Source organism: Mixophyes fleayi, chromosome 2 (genome assembly GCF_038048845.1).
Source record: "Mixophyes fleayi isolate aMixFle1 chromosome 2, aMixFle1.hap1, whole genome shotgun sequence".
NCBI classification, from domain to species: domain Eukaryota; kingdom Metazoa; phylum Chordata; class Amphibia; order Anura; family Limnodynastidae; genus Mixophyes; species Mixophyes fleayi.
Window position 1 is genome coordinate 20,387,528 of NC_134403.1, and position 22,001 is coordinate 20,409,528.

General features: G+C 41.8%; 1 protein-coding gene across 9 annotated transcripts in view; it reads right to left on the reverse strand.

Annotated features, from left to right (window-relative positions):
* Positions 1 to 22,001, reverse strand: part of TENM4 (teneurin transmembrane protein 4) — a 1,040,112-nt gene that overhangs the window by 693,800 nt on the left and 324,311 nt on the right. For all 9 annotated transcript variants that reach the window (XM_075198626.1, XM_075198625.1, XM_075198627.1 and 6 more), the window contains exon 3: positions 19,210 to 19,316. The gene's annotated coding sequence lies outside the window, so the exon portion shown is untranslated. The remainder of the gene's footprint in view (positions 1 to 19,209; positions 19,317 to 22,001) is intronic.

Sequence of the window (22,001 nt, forward strand, 5' to 3'; positions counted from 1 at the left end):
ATTATTATTATTATTATTATTATTATTATTATCATTTATTTGTTAGGCGCCACAAGGTGTCCGCAGCGCCGTACATAGTACAAACAGTAAACCATACAGGGTTAAACAGTACAGAACAGTAAACACAAAGTACCAGTGCTTCAGAAACTCCGGGACAGAGAAATGGAGTAAGGACGGAGCAGAAGAACAGGTGTGGAGACACAAGGGAAGAAGTGCACTGCTCAAACGAGCTTACATCCTAAGGGAGGGTGGACGAAACAGACACAAGAGGGAGCGGTGATACCAGGGGAGAGAGGGAAGAGCGAGCAGAGTAGGTGAGGGGTTAGGTGGATGATTGGTAGGCTTTAAGGAACAGGTGAGTTTTAAGTGCTCGTTTGAAGGAGCACAGCTTGGGAGCGAGACGGATGGAGCGAGTGAGGTCATTCCAGTGTGGGGGGGCAGCTCGGGAGGAGTCTTGGATTCTGGAGTGGGAAGTGGTAATGAGAGTGGAAGAGAGGCGACGGTCAGTGGCCGAGTGCAGGGATTGGGCAAGGGTGTGAATGGTGAGGAGGTCGGAGATGTAGGGGGCAGTAGACTGGGAGAGAGCTTTGTAAGTGGTGGTGAGGAGTTTGAAGAGAATTCTGTAGGGGATGGGGAGCCAGTGTAGGGCAAGGCAGAGAGGGGAAGCAGAGGAGGAGCGGCGTGAGAGAAAGATGAGTCGAGCAGCCACATTGAGTACAGAGCGGAGGGGGGCGAGGTGGGAGAGGGGGAGGCCAGTGAGGAGAAGGTGGCAGTAGTACACACACATACATATATATATATATACATATACACATACATACGGAGCTGGGGCTTAACATCTAACCAGAAGTGATGCATTTTGGTTTCCGAAAACACGCAACTGGTGCGTTCCAATGCATTCAATGAGGACGGAAGTGTTTGGAAAGGGCTCCACTATTTAAACTTATTAAGTAGTGTGACTGGATATAACCCCTTGAGAAAGTCTTTTGAGACGAAACGCGTTGGGCCTATGTGACTGGCTCACCCCTACATCGGGATACAAAGTGGGATGTGCTCTGTTTGGCCATTAGTTCTGTCTACGTTCTGGAACATCCATCTCGGTTTATGGAGGAGGACAGATAAGCTGCTTTGTTTAATATTCTATGTACAGGCATATATATTTTTTGCTCTATGATGTTTTCAAGTGTTTTTAAGTAATTTACATTAAATTCTATTTTTTGATGATGAACCTGAGCATTATTGAGATACTGCATTTATATGTAAACGTACTACACTATTTCGGTCATTTGTTTGAGTTGTAGTTCAGATCTGGATCTACCTGCGGTGATAAGAAGAATGAACATTAGAATATCCCCATTATACATACCCCCTCGTCTACACATCAGATAAGCTGATTATTATTTACACCTTTGATAGGGTCTAATTGTCACTGTTTATACACCGATATTTGTTTGAATGAATGACACTATGTGTGGCGCTTCTTCTTCTTTGTGCTTCGGTTTCTAGGTCTGACACTTGCAGATAGGTGTCACTTGAAGGCGCTGCCTGCACTGTTCTGGCCACATGCAGCACTGTCCTGGAGGACCTACAATCTCTATTATGTAATGATTACTGAATTTGATGATTGTGTATGTTTTTGCATTGTAAATACTCGTTTTGAATAAATATTAACTTCTAAAGCCCATAGAGTAAAAAAAAGAGGGGAAAGCATCTAATATGCAGAAGAGGGAAAGTTTAATTGTGCAGTTGGGCACTGAAAAATAGGGACATTTCCAGGGATGAATCTTCAAAAGAAGTTGCGAGAAACAACGGGCCCTAGGTAAGTAAAATTCACTAACACTGCTTTACTTGCTGAACTCCACCCACTATATAACTCTCAGTCTGTGACTTCCTGCTGCCTCCATCCCCTCCTCACATCATGTCACTGCCCCTGTCACATGCAGCCCTGTCCTCACTAACACATCACTTATCTCCTGATATATTCTGTGCTGCTGGGGGACCCTGCTCCTTCCACTATATAACTCTCAGTCTGTGACTTCCTGCTGCCTCCATCCCCTCCTCACATCATGTCACTGCCCCTGTCACATGCAGCCCTGTCCTCACTAACACATCACTCATCTCCTGATATAGTCTGTGCTGCTGGGGGACCCTGCTCCTTCCACTATATAACTCTCAGTCTGTGACTTCCTGCTGCCTCCATCCCCTCCTCACATCATGTCACTGCCCCTGTCACATGCAGCCCTGTCCTCACTAACACATCACTCATCTCCTGATATACTTTGTGCTGCTGGGGGACCCTGCTACTTCTACTATATAACTCTCAGTCTTGACTTCCTGCTGCCTCCATTTCCCTCCTCACATCATGTCACTGCCCCTGTCACATGCAGCCCTGTCCTCACTAACACATCCCTCATCTCCTGATATACTCTGTGCTGCTGGGGACCCTGCTCCTTCCACTATATAACTCTCAGTCTGTGACTTCCTGCTGCCTCCATCCCCTCCTCACATCATGTCACTGCCCTTGTCACATGCAGCCCTGTCCTCACTAACACATCACTCATCTCCTGATATACTCTGTGCTGCTGGGGGACCCTGCTCCTTCCACTATATAACTCTCAGTCTGTGACTTCCTGCTGCCTCCATCCCCTCCTCACATCATGCCACTGCCCCTGTCACATGCAGCCCTGTCCTCACTAACACATCACTCATCTCCTGATATACTCTGTGCTGCTGGGGGACCCTGCTCCTTCCACTATATAACTCTCAGTCTGTGACTTCCTGCTGCCTCCATTTCCCTCCTCACATCATGTCACTGCCCCTGTCACATGCAGCCCTGTCCTCACTAACCCATCCCTCATCTCCTGATATACTCTGTGCTTCTGGGAGACCCTGCTCCTTCCACTATATAACTGTCAGTCTGTGGCTTCCTGCTGCCTCCATCCCCTCCTCACATCATGCCACTGCCCCTGTCACATGCAGCCCTGTCCTCACTAACACATCACTCATCTCCTGATATACTCTGTGCTGCTGGGGGACCCTGCTCCTTCACTATATAACTCTCAGTCTGTGACTTCCTGCTGCCTCCATTCCCCTCCTCACATCATGTCACTGTCCCTGTCACATGCAGCCCTGACCTCACTAACACATCACTCATCTCCTGATATACTCTGTGCTGCTGGGGGACCCTGCTCCTTCCACTATATAACTCTCAGTCTGTGACTTCCTGCTGCCTCCATTTCCCTCCTCACATCATGTCACTGCCCCTGTCACATGCAGCCCTGTCCTCACTAGCCCATCCCTCATCTCCTGATATACTCTGTGCTGCTGGGAGACCCTCCTCCTTCCACTATATAACTGTCAGTCTGTGGCTTCCTGCTGCCTCCATTCCCCTCCTCACATCATGCCACTGTCCCTGTCACATACAGCCCTGACCTCACTAACACATCACTCATCCCCTGATATACTCTGTGCTGCTGGGGACCCTGCTCCTTCCACTATATAACTCTCAGTCTTTGGCATGCAATAAGGATTACTGCATATATATATACAGCTCTAATCCTCCTTTAACTTTTGTCACCTCAGGATGGAGATAGCAGAAGAGATCAGAAGAGAAAATGCTTTATTTATTTATTTGACTAAAATAATTTTCTAATCAGAATACTTTTAAAATAATATTTAAAAACTGTGCTAAATTATTTTGTCACAATTTAATACTTGTTTTTTTTTATTTTTGAAAGTGGAACTGGACGCCCATGTGTAATAATTTCTTCATAAATCGACACTTTTAGTAAATAGATGGATCGGTATATATATATATATACACACATACATATTTATATATATATATATATATATATATATATATATATATATATATATACATATACACATATATACACCCTGACTGAGAGGAGGGTCCTTCTGTGTGAGATTCGGGGATAGAAGCGACTGTTCTTGGTTTTCTACCGCCACTAATCGCCATCCCTCACTAGTAAAACCTCACCGCGGCAGGTGAGTAAGTATCTTGGCAGTGTTATTGATAAATGCAAAAGTCATATTCTCCATAAAAAATCTGTTGTTTGCCGCTTTATCTATCAATAAAGTCTTCTTTTGAAACGGAAGTGAGAAATAACCGATCTGTATAAATGGCGACAGCGCATAATAATATACAACCATCGTGCTAATGAATTAAGTACCATCAGCTGGAGGGGTCACTACGCAATCAGCCAATCAGAAGTCGCTAGATAGTGCTGCTGCTATCATCATCATCATCACGTATGTTTACACAAGATCTTCAGAACCCGCAAATCTCTAATATTACTGCAGAGTACACAACGTTCCGTAACTCATGGCAACCGCACAGCAATTCACTAATATCTTCCTGGTGCAAGATTGACAATGAAATCAGGTGTATAATTGGTTGTTATAATGTAATTCACAATTACACATTTCAGCAGTCTACTAAATGACCCGTATTTTGTTTAAAAACTTTTTTTTTCTTTTTAATGACCACTTAGCACACATTAGTATCACTCGAATCCTACACACAATTCCGACTATTTACACGGCAAACGTGTGCACTGACGTATGGGCGTGTGGTCTCTTATAGTGAGAAGATTGTGCAGCTATCGGAAATTATATACCTCTCTCCCTGACATCTCAGACCTCCTGCCTGTGTGTAGCAGCAGTGGGATTAATTAATCTTATTCCCCGCAGACCACGCCATTTTTCCCTGCTTCCCACATCATTAAGGGACCGTGATCAAACCTCGGCGTGGACAATGGCAGCCTGACACGGAGTCCGTGGGGACCGCACGTCTTACATAGGGAACTGAGAGGACAGACGTATATCTGATTATATTATTCTAGTGCCCCTAGTGCATTAATATCGCTTTTCTCCTCTGCGTGATGTGGTGTGAGACTATAACTAAGGAACATTTATTTGCTGACATTTATATTATATTTAATTTACGGCGTTGCCAGTATTACTCCTGAGCTTATTAAACACAATAACATGTAAATGACAGGCACAGATATTATAATATAACAGGCCACACTAGAGGGGTCATTTAAGCGTGGATGAGAGGCGAAAATGCCTCTCCTGTGAAGTAATGTGCTGATTGTTGTGCTTCACAGAGGTACGTTGATGGCTTTAGTGCGTTAAGAAGACATCAACTGGGGGAGCGCAAAATGTATGTTCCCTTGTTATCGAAACTAAGCTCCACTTGACTTTTTAAAAGGGTAATGGACATCTTGGTCACCCATTTCATTTGCATTAATATCAGAATGGAGGCATGAAGATGTGAAGGGGGAGGGGGCTGTCACCCCCGCGCCTGTCGCCATCTTGGTCTGTCCTATTTGCTTATCCTCAAGTGCCCGCCCAAGGATGACACATTGTCTTCAGCCTTTACCCTGAGAATACATCAGGATGAAAACCTTACTACATTTTTCTTTCATGCTTTCTTTTTACTTTGTAGAACAACTATCATGTTATGTTTTAAAATTAATTTCAGTTTATACCATACTTGCCAACTCTCCCTGAATGTCAGGGAGACTCCCTGAAACAGGGGTGATCTCTCTCACTCCCTGAAGAGTCTGGCATTCTCCCTGATGCTGAGCCAGTACAAGACGTGGTTGGCTTCGCCATCTGTGGCATGATGACACAGTTCAGAAATTGTGTCCTATGTCCATGTATTGATGCCTATGGTGGTGGCCATTTTCATGGAGACCAAGATTTAATCAAAGGCTGACAGGTAAGACAACATGACTTCGGTAATAAAGACAGAAATGTAAAAGACACTTCAGTCTCTAGAGATTCATTAGCTGCCTTTCTTTAACGCATAGTTGCCTACTCGCCCGGAATGTCCGGGAGACTTCTGCATTTCCGGGAGACTTCTGCATTTCCGGGAGACCTCCCGGGAGAGCAGGGCAACCTCCCGGTTCTCGCCCCCGCAATAGATAAGTGGTGGGGTGGGGCTTAATGATGCAAATATTGTGCCATCTTAGCCCCACCCCTGCTGTAATTGGCCAGAATTGTGACTATTGTTTAGGGGGCGGTGCCAAAATGATGCAATTCCTCAAGCCCCGCCCCTGCATGCCCACCTCCCCCAGGATCTCCCTGAAGCCAACGAGGAAAAGTTGGTAAGTATGGTTTATAGCTCTCTCTCTGTTCCAATTTTGCAGCCTCTAAAGACATTCAAAAACTTGACTTTGGAATGTCTATTGGAGGTGGCAGAAATTAAACATCATCCTATACTTTCAGCCTTGCACACTTTATAATTAAAGCTCATTGATTGGTACAATTCTACCAATGTAATAAAAGCATTTAAAAAAATCGAAATGTAACACGTGACATTAAGACAATGTCCACTTACTCGTGGAAATAAACGCTATAATGTAGTATTTTAGAAGAAAATTGTAAAAGTTCTGAAAGTGTACCCAAACTAGAGATGAGCGCACTTCCGTGGCAAATTTCATATAAACCTAATCTTGCAGCAGAACAGACTTTTTCGCAGATGCGCAAAATTCCGGTGATACATTGAATTTCCGCCGGTGAAGTCTGCAAAATGTTGTGGCCAAACATGGGATGAGGTGAATCTTCTGCTAAACACCATTAAAAATATTGCTTATTCCTAGTCTGAGCTAATACCCATCCTGTAAATTCACTAAGCAAAAAGTGGTTCATGCCACAAATTCCTATGTGTCATTTTCTAACCTTTAGGTTCGGCTCACAAAAATGGCTGCCAGGGCTGTGTGTGGACAAGACGTACAGCCAGAGAGTCCTTTTATTAACAGGATGGTGTACCATTCTGAATGTATGTTAAGTGAGCCAGCAGCAGGGAAATATTAGTATATAAAATAAATAATCTTACTGTCAGAAGTTAGCAGACATAGATACCTCATGCAGATGAATACAGCTCTGTACTAGGTTTCTTTCTGGTAATGTTCCACAGTAAACTGTACTTACAGGAAAAACTGAGGAGATGATTATGTTTATTGAATATCCTGCTTGATATCTGGATGGCTGTGTGCTAGGATCTACTGCTGTGAAATATGCCCTCTTTGTTTCCCATAAACACATACCAGAGTTACTCCATAACAGTGATCGGCAACCTGATACAGTTCAGGATCCGCGGGGGTGGGGCTTTAACCTTCAGTAGGGCCGCCCATCACCTTTAGTCTCAGTGATAAGTTAAAACAATATATTTAATCAAAGATATAGACAACTATCTGTACAAACATACATCCTGACATGTCAGTCACCGCCAAAGGGAAAGGGGTGTGGTTACATAATGATAGGGGCGTGGCCATACCCCTCCACCCACTGTCCCATGAACAGTGCACATGATACTGTAATCCTTTTCCTTTTAATGTGATATATTCATATTAGGATATCTTAATGGAATTAAACAAATACATTATCTTATATTAAGTCCTCTATGAAGAACAGAAAACCCCAACACGCCCATATGAAGCCAAAGGATAGAATTTAACGGACGTGGGAATGTACATATCTCATACGTACAGCTGAGGACATGAGGTGCAGATTGTTAACAGTAAATTTTTGTCTTCAAACTATTTTTTTTTTATAGAGGAAATGAATTCTGTCAGGTAAACCAATTCCTTTTGTGAACCCTCAGAAAACATTTTTTTTTGGGAGGGGGGGAGGGGGGGTGCATACAATTTGGGATTGGGTCACAAAATCAATTTTGTGGTTCAAAATAATTTTCAACGAGCAAATGTAATAGATAATTTAAAGCATAATTTTAACACAAAATCTATTTCGATGTCAATAATTACATTTTAGTTGCAAAATCAATTTTGTCAAGCTTATGACAAATTTATTTTGGAACACTTGTGTCAAATAAATGTGATATTACAGACATTATAAAGCAAACCAAAAAAATATACCCAGAAGGTTAAACCAACCAAAAAAAGTTATTTCCCAGTTGTAGAATAGTGGCATGCAGGATGACTATTCTCACTAGTTTCTGTATACATCATCACATAATCACTTTTGTTCAATAAATTATCAGGGACTTCTAGATAAAGGATCTATTTTACAGAAAAGCTGGAATATTCCACAAAGCTTATTTTGGGCAAAGGAAATCTCAATCAATCCAAGTATTCCCTCCCCTAGTACTATCACTAATGTACTCCTCCGATGTCTGTGCAATGACATCAATAACCCCACAACCCTCGACTGCATTGATTACTTCCAGTATAAACGGGGAGACAAGCACTAAAGACTGGCATATATCTCAGCTGGTCTAGAGGTCTGTCCCAATGTCCCGCCATAGTTCGCATTACACCTTAGGCAGCGGAAGTGGCCATCTAGGCTTTGGTGGGTCCTAGGGGGCTCGCCAGCCCCCTGCCGTGACCCCCACTGAACATTTTGGGCATCATAATATTCTATAGTCAACCGTTAACAAATACAAAAATCAAACATGCTAAAATACACATTACATGTACATGCTCTGCAAGCTCACGTGAATGCTGCACACCTGTTTTTACAAACATGCAGCATCCGTGTAAACGAACTTCGGCCTGTGTATTTCATGAGTAAAGATTAACATGGCTAATATGTTCAGAAATAGCAGAAGATAACCCAACTCACTGAATGCCTGCTAGCCCCAAATAGCCACATTCTGCTGACAGGAGTTGTCCACACTCAGATGACTTGAATTTATTGGCTTATATCTACCCACCTGCCACTTTTTGTACATGTATTGTTTTATCTTTCTGGCTCCCCATTATCAGAAAGCTTTCTTATGTTAATTTCCCTTGGATATGACACATCTCTGCTCTGCCCTCTTCAATGGATAGAATTGTATCCACAGGACAGCTTTGTGTAATAACCAATAAATTCATAAATAAAATGTGTAAAGCTGGGAAGACATGGCTGAAAAGCACAGAAGGATGCTAGTAAGAAAAAAGCAATTAAAGGGCTTGTTCACACCTATCGGCTGTTAACGCTTTTTACCTGTTAATGACTTCATGATAAGCAGATAAAAAACAAGACACATAAGAGATAATGGTATTCCAACCATCCCCATCTAATATATCAATGTCACACTATTAGATCACAATATATCCTATGTTAACAAAAGCAAAACAAAAATATTTACGTTCAATGAAACTGAATGCAATTAAAAACATACTTTATATATAACAATAGAGAATGTCAGATTTGTTGTGCATGTAGAACTAGCAGTTAGCTTTGTCTTACTTGTTCATAAGTCCTCACAATTGCAGACGTTTGGCTGTGAGACTTGTGTGTCCAGGTTTGGTTCAGTCTCCCCTTTAGGTAGTATATGCTGAGATCTGTTAACGTTCACTTCAGGATTCAGTATGGGGGCTGGACTCTGCCTGAATAATTAACACAATACTTTCAACAAAAGATCTCTATTTTCAAATATAATCCTTGCGTTGATGCAGTAAGACACTATCCAGATGGATTAAGTAACATCAGGCAGAAGATCTGCTTTGTACAATGTAACACACAGTAGGCTGTTGTATTGCCATGTCTACATTGTAACATCTTCACTTCCTGTTTGTGTCACTATTGTATCAAAAAAGATACATTGAGTTCTAAATCATTTTCAGAGGCAGTGACATACCTTGTGACCCATCTTCAGTGTAATAACTGCCTAATGGTTAGAATTGCTGCATAACAACTAAATTAGTCTTGTTACATTTTACCCTTAATTAATGTCCCATATGTAAATATTCATATGATAAAATAGCATATATTACTTTAGCTTAATGATGATATACACTCACTCAGCAACTCCTTATGGCAGAAATAATTATCCTGAGTTACTCTATACCAATCCCTATCAAACACCAAGTCCAATTTGCACCCTTCCGACATCTCAAATTCACATTATTTTATTCTGATTCAAATTTCAGTCTTTTTAAAAGTACATACAATGGGTCTGATTCCTGTTCAGATGCAAGCTGCACGCAAGATGCGTAGTCCTCACCGTATTTAAATCAATGCAGATCTCAAGAAGTGTTTCGATTTGAATCTGGATGTAATTACACTCTGGGATGACAGTACTTGCAGTATGTAGATGTACAGAACTGACTGCAGTATACACACATGCGTAAGTACAAAATAAGATCACGGACCAATGCATACAAAAAGTGTTCTATTGTAAAATAAATTAACAGCTATTAACAATATAATTGTTAAAATAGATATGGATTTTCAGAAAATAAATATTATTTTTTTACATTCAATACATAAATCAAGATGCTTTCAATGCGTACTGTACATACAAGACATTTTTATATTCCAGGAGCAAACGCAGGATTTGATTTCCACACCACGCAGCCAGTGGGCGTGACCAGCATGCATGGGGGCGTGGCTATAATATTAGACAGTGCTTGGCTGCTCTCCAACTCTTCCTATCCCTATAATATACATGGGGAACGCTGCATGCACCACAGTTAGGTGCACACCGCTCTCCCTTTTCAAGCAGAGCCGTGTGAAGCTGGGGCAAGGTCCAGCCACCTCAATTATACAGTGCCCCAGGCTTGGAAGGGGGTTTCCATGCACTAGGAAACCCCCCCCCCCCTCGGTTTGCCTATGAAGTCATTGGCAGTCGTAAGTGTCATTTGTGTTTGGTCATGAATTGCGTTCATTGGTATAAGTTCATTTCTACACACGCGCAGAGTAATTTCACTAAAGATACACTACACAAATGAACGTACACCTAAACATAAGTCAGAAAGAACCAGAATTGTCCCCCAGAAAAAGGGAAAAAAACAAAAAAAAAACATAATTTGGTTATCAAAAGTTGGATATGTTAAAAATTCACAATTTCTTTGTCTTACAAAGATATCGTATTGTGTAGCCCATGCCTTTATAAAGGTAGATATTGTTTGGCTACAAGATATGTTTTATTATTATAACAAAACTTTATTCTTATAAAACAACAAGTGACATTTATAAAAGAATATATTCTACACCTGTCTGAGAGAACAGAATTTATTCTGGGGCTCGGAGACATCTCTGCACCTATGCCCCAATATCCACCGCTTGGGGCTTGTCTGCTCCACGACAGCGGAACAACAGAACCATTCTGCTACATGAATACATTTAATGCCATAGGTCATCAGCTCCTGGGCAGATTATCATAAGCCTCATCCTAATATAACGTATCTTGAAGATTTGGGAAATGTATTTTTGTTACCAGACAGTATTAACATTTTTTTTTTTTTGTGCTAAATCTTCTTTTTTAATTCCGCTGGTGAGCCATCCACGTGTGTTTTTGGCCTGGTACATATGGAAAGCCTCTATCTTTGCTCAACATATATATTTATTTGATAGATAAATATTTGCCAGTAAGAAATAATTGTTGATAAACTTGGGTACTTTAATTTCTTTCGTTCTCTCTTTGTCTGGATTGTGTTGCCCGTGTGCATTTGCTAAATTGCCTGAATTCAAAATCCTTAAATTGAAAAGATAGAAGCTATTTTTGGGCGCGCGTTTTCGTGCTGAAAATTATGCCCAACTTTGAAATGGGCAGACTATTCTGTTCCTTAAAACTGTCTCACTGAGGTAGACAGTCTATCGGTATACTAGTCTATCGGAATACTAGTCTATCGGAATACTAAAATGTTATCAATGCAAAAATGAAAGGAGAACTCACATTTTGCTAAAATTGTACTTAATCCACTTTCCCCCTAATAACACCATCCTGGGGACTGTACTGCAGCTCATAACTAAATATTAAACTACGAAAGGTTTGTTTTCAGCAGAATGAACTTTTTAACTTGCATATAATCCTGAACCTTCTTCTGTCTGACCGATTGACTTGCGGTCTCCTACTTAACAGACATGAAAAAATGTACAGCTAGGTACGGATTAATGGATTCAAACACTAAATCATGTTATATAATGTTATTGCAAGTTTATTTGGGATTAATTGACATACAATCATTTGCTGTTAACTGACATACCTGCTTTTGCTGTTTTAGCTTTTTTACCCATATCATTACACTTGAGGTTACTGGCTCTGTAAAGTGCATTTAGATATTTAAAATACATCATTACACTTTACTTTTTGACAAAGCTACAGGGATAAGTCAGGGTGTGACCGAATGGGGCATTTGGCCTTACATATAGCTGCAAGAAAATGTTACTTTCTGGCATTAGGTCAGTTGTTTTTTGACTACTCTTAAGCCTGGTTTTGAGTAATAGTAACATATATTCATAGTGGCAAGAAAAACTCAAACATACATCTCTGACTCATCCATTTACCCTCCCATGTTTTTCAATTATTACATGAAATGAAAATATCCCCCCCAGCGACTACATCAGTCACAAGCCCGCCAAGGCCCAAATTACATGCATCTGTTAGTTTGCCGGTCAGACTTGCCCAGCTAGCTCTATTATTCAGATTATTATTATTAATACTCTTTGCAGCGCTCAGAGAATAAATCAGTTTCCTGAGAAAATCAGAGACTTTTCTAAAAAAAAAAAATCAACCCTACAAATGCTAATCTCTACAATCCCCCCCACAAATCCAATTCCTACCCAGGCAGGAATTTACGAAGAGAGAAGCTTTCAACGACAATGCCTTAAACCAGCCTTTGCTAACACGAAAAACCCCCCAAAACGCACTAATCTGTTTAGTGCTAAGAGATTAACATTCCTCAGTTTCTCTGTCTAGTTCACATCGGTACAAAATCATTAAATTTCATTCAGCTTCCAAACGGAAATCTCTTGAATGTCAGAAATCTGCTGTTCAAAGGCATTTCCAGCAATGAGGAGCTGCTCGTTCCAGTTCTGTGCATCCGCTGACAGTCGCCTCACAGAGAAGTCAAATCATTAGATCAATATATTTATATGTAAACATGACAGGCGAATGTTTTCTGTGTGTTACTTTGTACCGGGCCGGATTGCATGTTTCAGCAGGCTTCTTGTCATGTTTAGTCGCTAAAGTCAATTTCACAGATTTTAGCGTAAAAACAAAATATGTCTGGAACAGAATGATGGGAATTAATGTGGATTATGGCATAATTAGATTACAATAAAGTTAGATTATGAGATTTCAGGGTAGATGTATCAAACAGCAACCAACATAGCAACCAATCAGATTCTAGCTATCATTTATCTAGTACATTCTAGAACATGACAGCTAGAATCTGATTGGTTGCTATTGGCAAAACCTCTGCTTTTACTTTTTAGAAGGCTTGATACAGCTTCCCCTTGGTTTTTTTATCCAAAGGTAAAATTAACTCTTGCAGTGTTCAGGTCTACACCCCTAGGTGTCCTGGTGGAAATCTATGCACATTTGCGCAAATCGAGACGCACAGCAGGTCCATCATGGTATTTGCGCGGTGATGCGCCTATTTTGCCCTTTGTAAGTGACCTCCAGTGGAGGTGGCCATTTTGTGGTCAGAACCAATGTTTATGAAAACATTGGTGGGGAACATAGTGTAAATGTACTGTAACCACAGTTAATAGTCACACTGCATGCTAGAAAGCAAAAAAAAAAACCATCATGCCAATTCTGACCTATGACCAGTCTTTTGGTACTGCTTGTGTACTACCCTCCGGCCTGTCACTTTGCACTGCTTGTCTGTCACCTGCCCTGAGCTCCGGGCTGTCACTTTGCACTGCTTGTCTGTCATCTGCCCTGACCTCCAGCCTGTCACTTTGCACTGCTTGTCTGTCATCTGCCCTGACCTCCAGCCTGTCACTTTGCACTGCTTGTCTGTCACCTGCCCTGACCTCCAGTCTGTCACTTGGCGCTGCTTTACTGTCACCTGCCCTGACATCCAGTCTTTCACTTTACACTGCTTGTCTGTCACCTGCCCTGACCTCCAACTTGCCACTTGGCGCTGCTTGTCTGTCACCTGCCCTGACCTGCAGTCTGCCCCTTGGCATTGCTTGTCTGTCACCTGCCTTGACCCCCAGTCTGCTACTTGGAGCTGCTTGTCTGTCACCTGACCTGACCTCCGGCCTGTCTCTTTGCACTGCTTGTCTGTCACCTGCCCTGACCTCCAGTCTGTCACTTTGCACTCCTTGTCTGTCACCTGCCCTGACCTCCGGCCTGTCACTTGGTGCTGCTTGTTTGTCATCTGCCCTGACCTCCAATCTGTCACTTTGCACGGCTTGTCTGTCACCTGCCCTGACCTCCAGCTTGTCACTTGGCGCTGCTTGTCTGTCACCTGCCCTGACCTCCGGCTTGTCACTCTGCGCTGCTTGTCTGTCACCTGCCCTGACCTCCGGCTTGTCACTTGGCGCTGCTTGTCTGTCACTTGCCCTGACCTCCGGCCTGTCTCTTTGCACGGCTTGTCTGTCACCTGCCCTGACCTCCGGCCTGTCTCTTTGCACTGCTTGTCTGTCACCTGCCCTGACCTCCAGTCTGTCACTTTGCACTGCTTGTCTGTCACCTGTGCTGACCTCCAGCCTGTCTGATCTCGGTCCTGTCTCATTCCTTGGACATGTATCTGGTTTGGCACTCCTGCCACTCTACTCCTCATTATGGTGACAGTCCCAAACTTCACGGGTGCTCAGAGAACAAGAGGGGAACATGAGGGTTGCTTGCATCGCCTAGCGCTCCAACTTATCAGATATGTGACAACATGTCTGATAACAGGTTGCAGTGACAAAACACCCATGTTGGATTATTATTAAGCATCAATCTCATTTTGGGATCAGATACGCTATCCAAGAGATATCAGACCAATTGCTGGGTATAGCCGCCAATATTACTATGTGTATAACCTTGTAAAGCAGCGTTCCGATGTAGGGCCCCACCTGGGGCACATACATTTTTCCAGGGGTTTTCTGGTGCGTCCACGAGGCAAAAACCGGGAACTGGAGATGATGAGGAGGGAGCTTTTCGGTGGAAGGACCAAGCAGAAGCCACAATCATGAAATCTGTGTCTCCTGACTATTCCCCCCCCCCCCCGCACAGTTTTTTTAAAGCCACAGGTCCACCTAGGGAAATATTTTAAAGGAGTCCCCCGACCCCGAGACGGAACCCCTTGGACTGCAACATGCAGCCGCTTATCCCAGAGCTCCTCTGATGCTCTTCCAGGAACCGACAAACCTTTTAATTGGTTAATTTAAAAGGTTTGACTGATTAGGTAGTAATGCAGCAGGAAAATGAATAACAATGATTTAACCGAATCAAGTATAAATTATATTATTATAAAAGTGGATAAAGTGCCCCTTTATGCTCGGTAGTTTTGAGAAAGCACCATAAGTGTATGAATCTGCAGGTAGAGCGGTATTTACTGCGACATTTAATTCAGCACCTCCGGAATGAATGAAGCATTGCGGAAAAACGGTTAAAGTAGAAGTAACGTATGTAAAATAAACAAAATAGTTCAAGTAAAAAACAAACTGTAAAAAATGTATTTTAGTCTAAAATCACTTTGATCACAGACACAATACAGAACGTTAGTTCCAATACGTATATTTAAATAACCAATATAACTATACCAGCAACAACGGTATAATATTAAAAATGCATCACGATAACTATTTAATTTGCATTCTCCTGCTATAACGGGACAAGATCCGACAAATGAATGATAATTTGCCATGAAACGCTGATGGCTGGTCTCATATCTGTTTCCTGACCTCACGGGTTACTGCGAGTAGAAATAACTACAAGAAAATTAGCCTCAGAGAAACCCAACTGACTAGAATATTTTTTTTCTCAGGTCAAATGTTCTGAGCTGATTCCCCCGGTGCATTTGCTGGGGCCTCTTCTATGCATAATCCAGCCTACGTTCACAACACGTGCTTCATTTGTACCTGACCTCACTTAAACCTCTCGTGGAGGCTCTGATGCTCCAACCATTCTCATTTTGTCAGGCTTGAGTTACCTCGTTGGCTGCCAGGTTTCCTGCTGGGGAAGCATTAGAACAGCAAAATCTCAAGTAAAATGCAACTAATTAATCGTTCTTCAAGAACAGTCGATGAGACACAATGCAGAGATATACCATTATGGACCTCCCCCCGGAAGATCCCCCGCCCATCCACAGCGGATGGGCGGGGGCTTGAAGGGTCATGCACTGTCCCCTGGAACGGTGGCCTCCTCTCCCAGGAGTCTGCGAGGTCTACCGGAAATTCACGAGTCTCCTGGACATTCTGGGAGATTAGGCAAGAACATACCACCCAACACGGAATTGGTACAAAATAAGCCCCACCCTGATCCACACAAACCCCGCCCAGAAGCACCCATTTCCCCCGCCCATAAACGACCACTTTGGGGTGAAACCCAATCCAGTTTTATAAGCCCTGATTCTTTTACAGCCCTTGAATCGAGACATTTTAGAGGATGCGCGTATGATATCAATGTTATATACTTATAAATACTAAAGTACAAAACTAATATATACTAAAGTGCAAAACTGTTCCCTCTAAGCTGAGCACTCTCAAAATGATAATGTTAATAAAGAGAACTTGTGAGCTGCAAGGTTGCGCTGAACAGCAGATCCTCAATGCAGCCTTACAATGCAGAGTTCTCATTAGACTAAGCTATTAACTCTTTCATATCCATTTTACAGCAGATACTACATAAACTTGACATGAATGGAAACATCATTGTACGGAAGCAAATATATTTAGATTTACTCCTCACACGCTCCTTATATTAAGGTGGCCGTATACCCGTTCCAGAGATAGACCGCAGGGACCCAGCTAAATGAGGTCACCTTGTCGTTAGAGATAAATGTACAAGAACCTAATTTTATACCAGATATCATATTACACAGCAATGCCGTAAAGATTATTATTCAGAATTACTATCGTGCTTATAGCATATTCCAAGTGTTTAAAGTGTGGTCCTGAAGTTTGGTTTGGACACAATAATAACACACCACTTCTTGACTTTATAAATCCCATCTGGAATTTCTAGATATATAAGCATCACGCAAAACGATAAATTACAAAGCATGGCTGCTTTTATGCTATATTTAGGAGACAGATATGTACTTCTTCGGTACAATGTAAAATGTAGTCATTAATTCTTTACTGAGACTAAAAAAAGGGATGATAGGTATAAGACAGGCAGGGGTGATTTCAGGGGAGGGCTGGCAAATTGTAGCCCGGGAGCAAGACTCGACTCAGCAGCCTATTAAGAACATTTTAAAGGAAAAAAATGCAATTGGGCCAGTGACCCGGCCCAAGGTAGCCAACTTTAGGACCGGCTGGGTGGGCAGATGGCCCTCTGCCCCCCTGCTCAGTCAGCCCATTGGTGATTTAGATCCAAAACAGGGACTGTGCCTAAAAAAGAGGGACAGTATGTGCTAAAAGTGAACCGTATATAGCATGCTGCTCAGACTAACAAAACCCCTTTAAATTACTTTAGGTGAATACAGGGTATGACTGTGTCGAAGTCGTATAATTGGATGAACCAAAGTATATTGGTTAATATTGTTTTACCGTGCGATTTCGATCAGTGCGCCACGTAACACCTGGCACGGCGCGATCACACGATAAATTACGCACGCATCCACTTGCACTCTCACATTCAGTTATTTATATATTTCATATTTATAATGGTTTCATTTCACAGTGATTTATGAGCAGATGGTATTTAGTTTATAGTTATATATATATAGTAATGTTATATGTACACTCTAATGATATTTAAGGTTCAGGTAACAGGAAACATGTCATGTTTATTGTCATTTTAATCCCCTATTTATCCGCAGTTGTCCGGTTCATTCGCCAAAGGGATCGCACATTGCATACTCTAGTTAGCGATGTTAGGGAATAAATGTTGAAAATGTTACTGACTGTGTAATGTAAATAGACTAGTTTAAACTGGTTTCTGGGTGGGAGAATCATCTGGAATGATGACCCTCACCCTTTGAGGGGGTTGTTTGAACTGGCCTATGACCTGTTTACACTGGACCCACCTGAAGTCGGGACCCATAGAAGCAAGCCACGTCATCTGCATTGTTTTCTCTGTAACACTGAGTGTATATAATACAGCTTTGCTGGTACTAACCCAGTCATTCCCTGACCACAGTTTTCTGGAGTGAAGTACTGTAGCTGGTACCAGCGGAGCGCAGGCGGGCGCGGCGGTATGTATGTATCTTTGGTATCGGCTGTACTGTATTATAGTTATGTATTGAACTGCTAAAACTTTTGCTTCTGCTAAATAAATTATTTGTGCTTTGGAAACACAAGAAATCGCTTAGACGATGCTTATTGGAAACAATAACATTACTTTAATAACTATCACTATACACATTGCTAAATATAATAAATTCTTTACTTCCCCCTACACAGCAGGACCCTAGACCGCTGCCTTCTAAGGCCTTTATGCCAAAAACTGTTTATGTCAGTTTAGCAAATATCGGACAAATGTAACACAGTTTTATTAGACTCACATTTATAAAAGCATATAATTAAATTGACTGCTTTTCTTATTGCTTTGTTCCTCTGCCAATACGATGCTGGCTTTGTGTTTCCTCCCCCCCATTGTTAAAAAGAAAACATGATATTTCAACGCACGTTTCAGTTATGATTCCACGCACAGTAAGCAAATTTCCTCCGACACAGTATTTGCTTTGAACCCTCCTTAACATTTGCACAAATCTCCCACTCCGGGCTACCATATTGTTCACATCAGAGCCAAAAAGCAGAATTTCTGTATCACAAGAAAGTCGGTAACACAACACCTAATGAGATCATATAAAACACTATATCAATCTTCTCACAACAACGTGTCTGTGTCTACAACACGATTCCAACATGACAGCTTGTCAGCTTATTCAGCAAACCAGTGCCTTAAAAAAAAAGAAGAATACAACACAAATATCCAAAACTCATTTTTTTTTTCTAAATTACCATCCAAGTACAACACAAATTGTGGTCTCGTTCAGGCATCGAAATCACAGACAGCTCACCAAAATGTCATAGTAGTGCCATTTAAATTACCTTCCTGGAAATGGAGATCCGACAAGCGTTTTGATTCCAAACCAAGAGTGTTGGATTATTTTTTGGGGGGGGGAAATGGAAAGAACTAGCACCTATTTTCTCACCGATGGGATAGACAGAGCATCTGATAACACAACAGGGCGGTTTCAGGACAGATGCAATGACATTTCAATAAGCAAAGATACAGTAGCTGAAAAAAGCAATCAGGCATGGCCGCTATACAGCCATTTCCAAATCCTGCACACAGCATCTCACAAATTACGTTTAAGATCAACGGTTACTTACATTGCCGTAGGGAAAAGTCAGGAAGGATTTCTAAAGTTTTCATTTACTTTGAGTAAACTTTAAATCCAACTTGAGATGCCTTAAATGCCGAATTATCAGAGGGAAATCTAGGAAAACACAAAAACATCATTGAAATTGGTTAGAAAGTCATGAAATGAGAATAACTGTTTAGAAAGTGCAATGAGATAAAACTTGCATATGGTAGAATTTAGTGTTTTCCTTCTGAACCACCATTATCATGATTTATTTATATAGCACCAACATATTCCGTAGCGCTTTACAATTGTGGACAAACACAGTAAACTAATAAACAAACTGGATAAAACAGACAAAGAGGTGAGAAGGCTGCTCGCAAGCTTACAATCCATGGGACAATGGGAGTTTGATACATGAGAATAAGTCTACATTTTGCATTCCGGCCCAGCCTGACTGCAAAGGTAAAAGTGACTCATAGGCTAAATGATCCCGTCACACAACAATGTTGGTCAGGGGGTAGTTGTCTTGTGTGAAATTGTGTAACGGGTGGTTATAGGCTAAGGTAGTGAGGTTAAGAGGGTGGTTGAGGAATATTATAAGCTTGTCTGAAGAGGTGGGTTTTCAGAGAACGCTTGAAAGTTTGTAGACCAGAGGAGAGTCTTATTGTGCGAGGGAGAGAATTCCATAGAGTGGGTGCAGCCCGAAAAAAAGTCCTGTAACCGGGAATGGGAGGATGTAATGAGGGTGGACGAGAGACGCAGATCTTGTGCAGAACGGAGTTGCCCGACCATGTTGCTGAGTGTTTCAGATGGCGATATACTTTGTGTTATTTGACGTGCAAACATCAGACCTTTTAATTTACAGACACAGGGGCTGATTCGCGTTCGGACTAAAGTCCGTTCATGCTGTATCTTGCGTGAAATCGCTCTGTGCGTGCTCCAAAATGGAAAATACGAAGAACTAGCTAGAACATGTATGTGCAGGTAAGAGAGTCTGGGCAGTACACATTAGGTACATCCTGAATGATGAATATAATGTTAAACAAATGTTGTTTTTTAAAAACCACATATGTTTATTAATGATTATAGTATTATTAGTTGTTTATATCTTTCATAGAATATTTTTTTTGCATCCGTTCCGACTTTATAATGCACACAAGTATGTGCGTATCCTGAAGGGGGCTCATTGATCAGCAAAGCGAGCTGCGATGTTCCGTGATGACGCAAATCGCAACATGATACGACTTGTCTCACCCGTATAATAACGTAAATGTCGTCAGAAAGGGTGGTGACACATTTAATCACCATTTCCCCACCCGCTTTAAGATGAGAATGGCGCAATGGTTAAGTCACGCCCACCTCTTCCCTTTATACTTGAGCTTCGATCTAAAAAAGTACGCAATAGAGCTCTCTCTTTTGTCCCCTTTAACAACACTCAAGTCCTGTGAGCACATCTCCCAACATGTCTGTCCTCACCAGTGGGGCAGGGGGCGTGGCCACACTTCAACTGAGGTAGTGGTCACGCCCCCCAGAGGGCGTCCTAGCGCAGTAAAGCAATAGGTTGCCCATTACATACCTCCCTTCCCCCAAAAACCACATCCACAGGACAAACATGTCCCCGGGCAGGACAGAGCCCAAAATTCGGGACTGTCCCTCTGAAATCGGGACAGTTGGGAGCTATGTCTTCAATTTACCATTAAAATATCGCCGAAAAAATAGAAAGAAAAAAAATGATTATTTTAATATATTTGACTCGCGAAAAAATGTTTTATTGAAATAATAAAGCATTATATCTTGTAATTACCCTCTGTTAAAGGAGGACAGCGTCTGGCCAGAGAGACACGGCGGAAGCTATTGCCAGCTGTACCTGCTGATAGCCCTCACTGACAGGGAGTATGTGATACATAGGGAGAAGTCCTATCTCCGGTTAAAATACCCATGGATTTTCTGGATAAAGGTATTTTTTCCCCTCCGTTACTAGGCCCCCTGACCTGATAAACATGGGGCCACATTTCTGATGTCTAGTAAACATTACACTGCTCAAAGTCCAAGGTTACTTCTGAGTTTCTCTATAAATAGAATCTACTGTGTTATTCAGCTCTTCCCCCCACGTCCCCTCTCCCAAACATAACCATTTTTTATAATGTATATCAATATATAATGAATACATGAATAATAGATACACAATTCTAGTTGGTTGGCAGCCTACACTCGAAATGAAATCTATTGGTTTGATTACCTTGCGGTATAACGTTCCCAATATATAAATCATATATTTCCATATAGGCGGAGACGTACTGAATATTACGGTGCAGCCGGAGCATGTTATAATATTCAGGAGGATTTACGAGCGTAATATTCTCAGGGTATGTAATATAAAACACATACGTCTCAAGGACAGAAGTAGGTTGAAGGCAAAATGATTTTAGGTGGGACAGGACCCCCATATTCACCAGGGCGTATGGCCTAGATGTTTTGGGGTATTCATGTTACGTGTATAACTTTAATGCTGCTTACACCACTGAATAACCATTATTGCTAACGTGTCATTATTTATTAAGATATATTTATATGGTGCCAGCGTGCTCTACAGCACTTTACATTGCAAATAAACACAGTAATATAACAAAAATAGGTATTAACAAAAAGACAAAGAGGTAAAAAGGCGCGGATCGCAAGCTTATAATCTACAGCAGCGGTAGGGAACCTGCGGCTCTCCAGGTGTTGTAAAACTACAAGTCCCAGCATGCTTTGCCAGTAGATAAACTGCAGATAGGTGGCAAGGCATGCTGGGATTTGTAGTTTCACAACACCTGG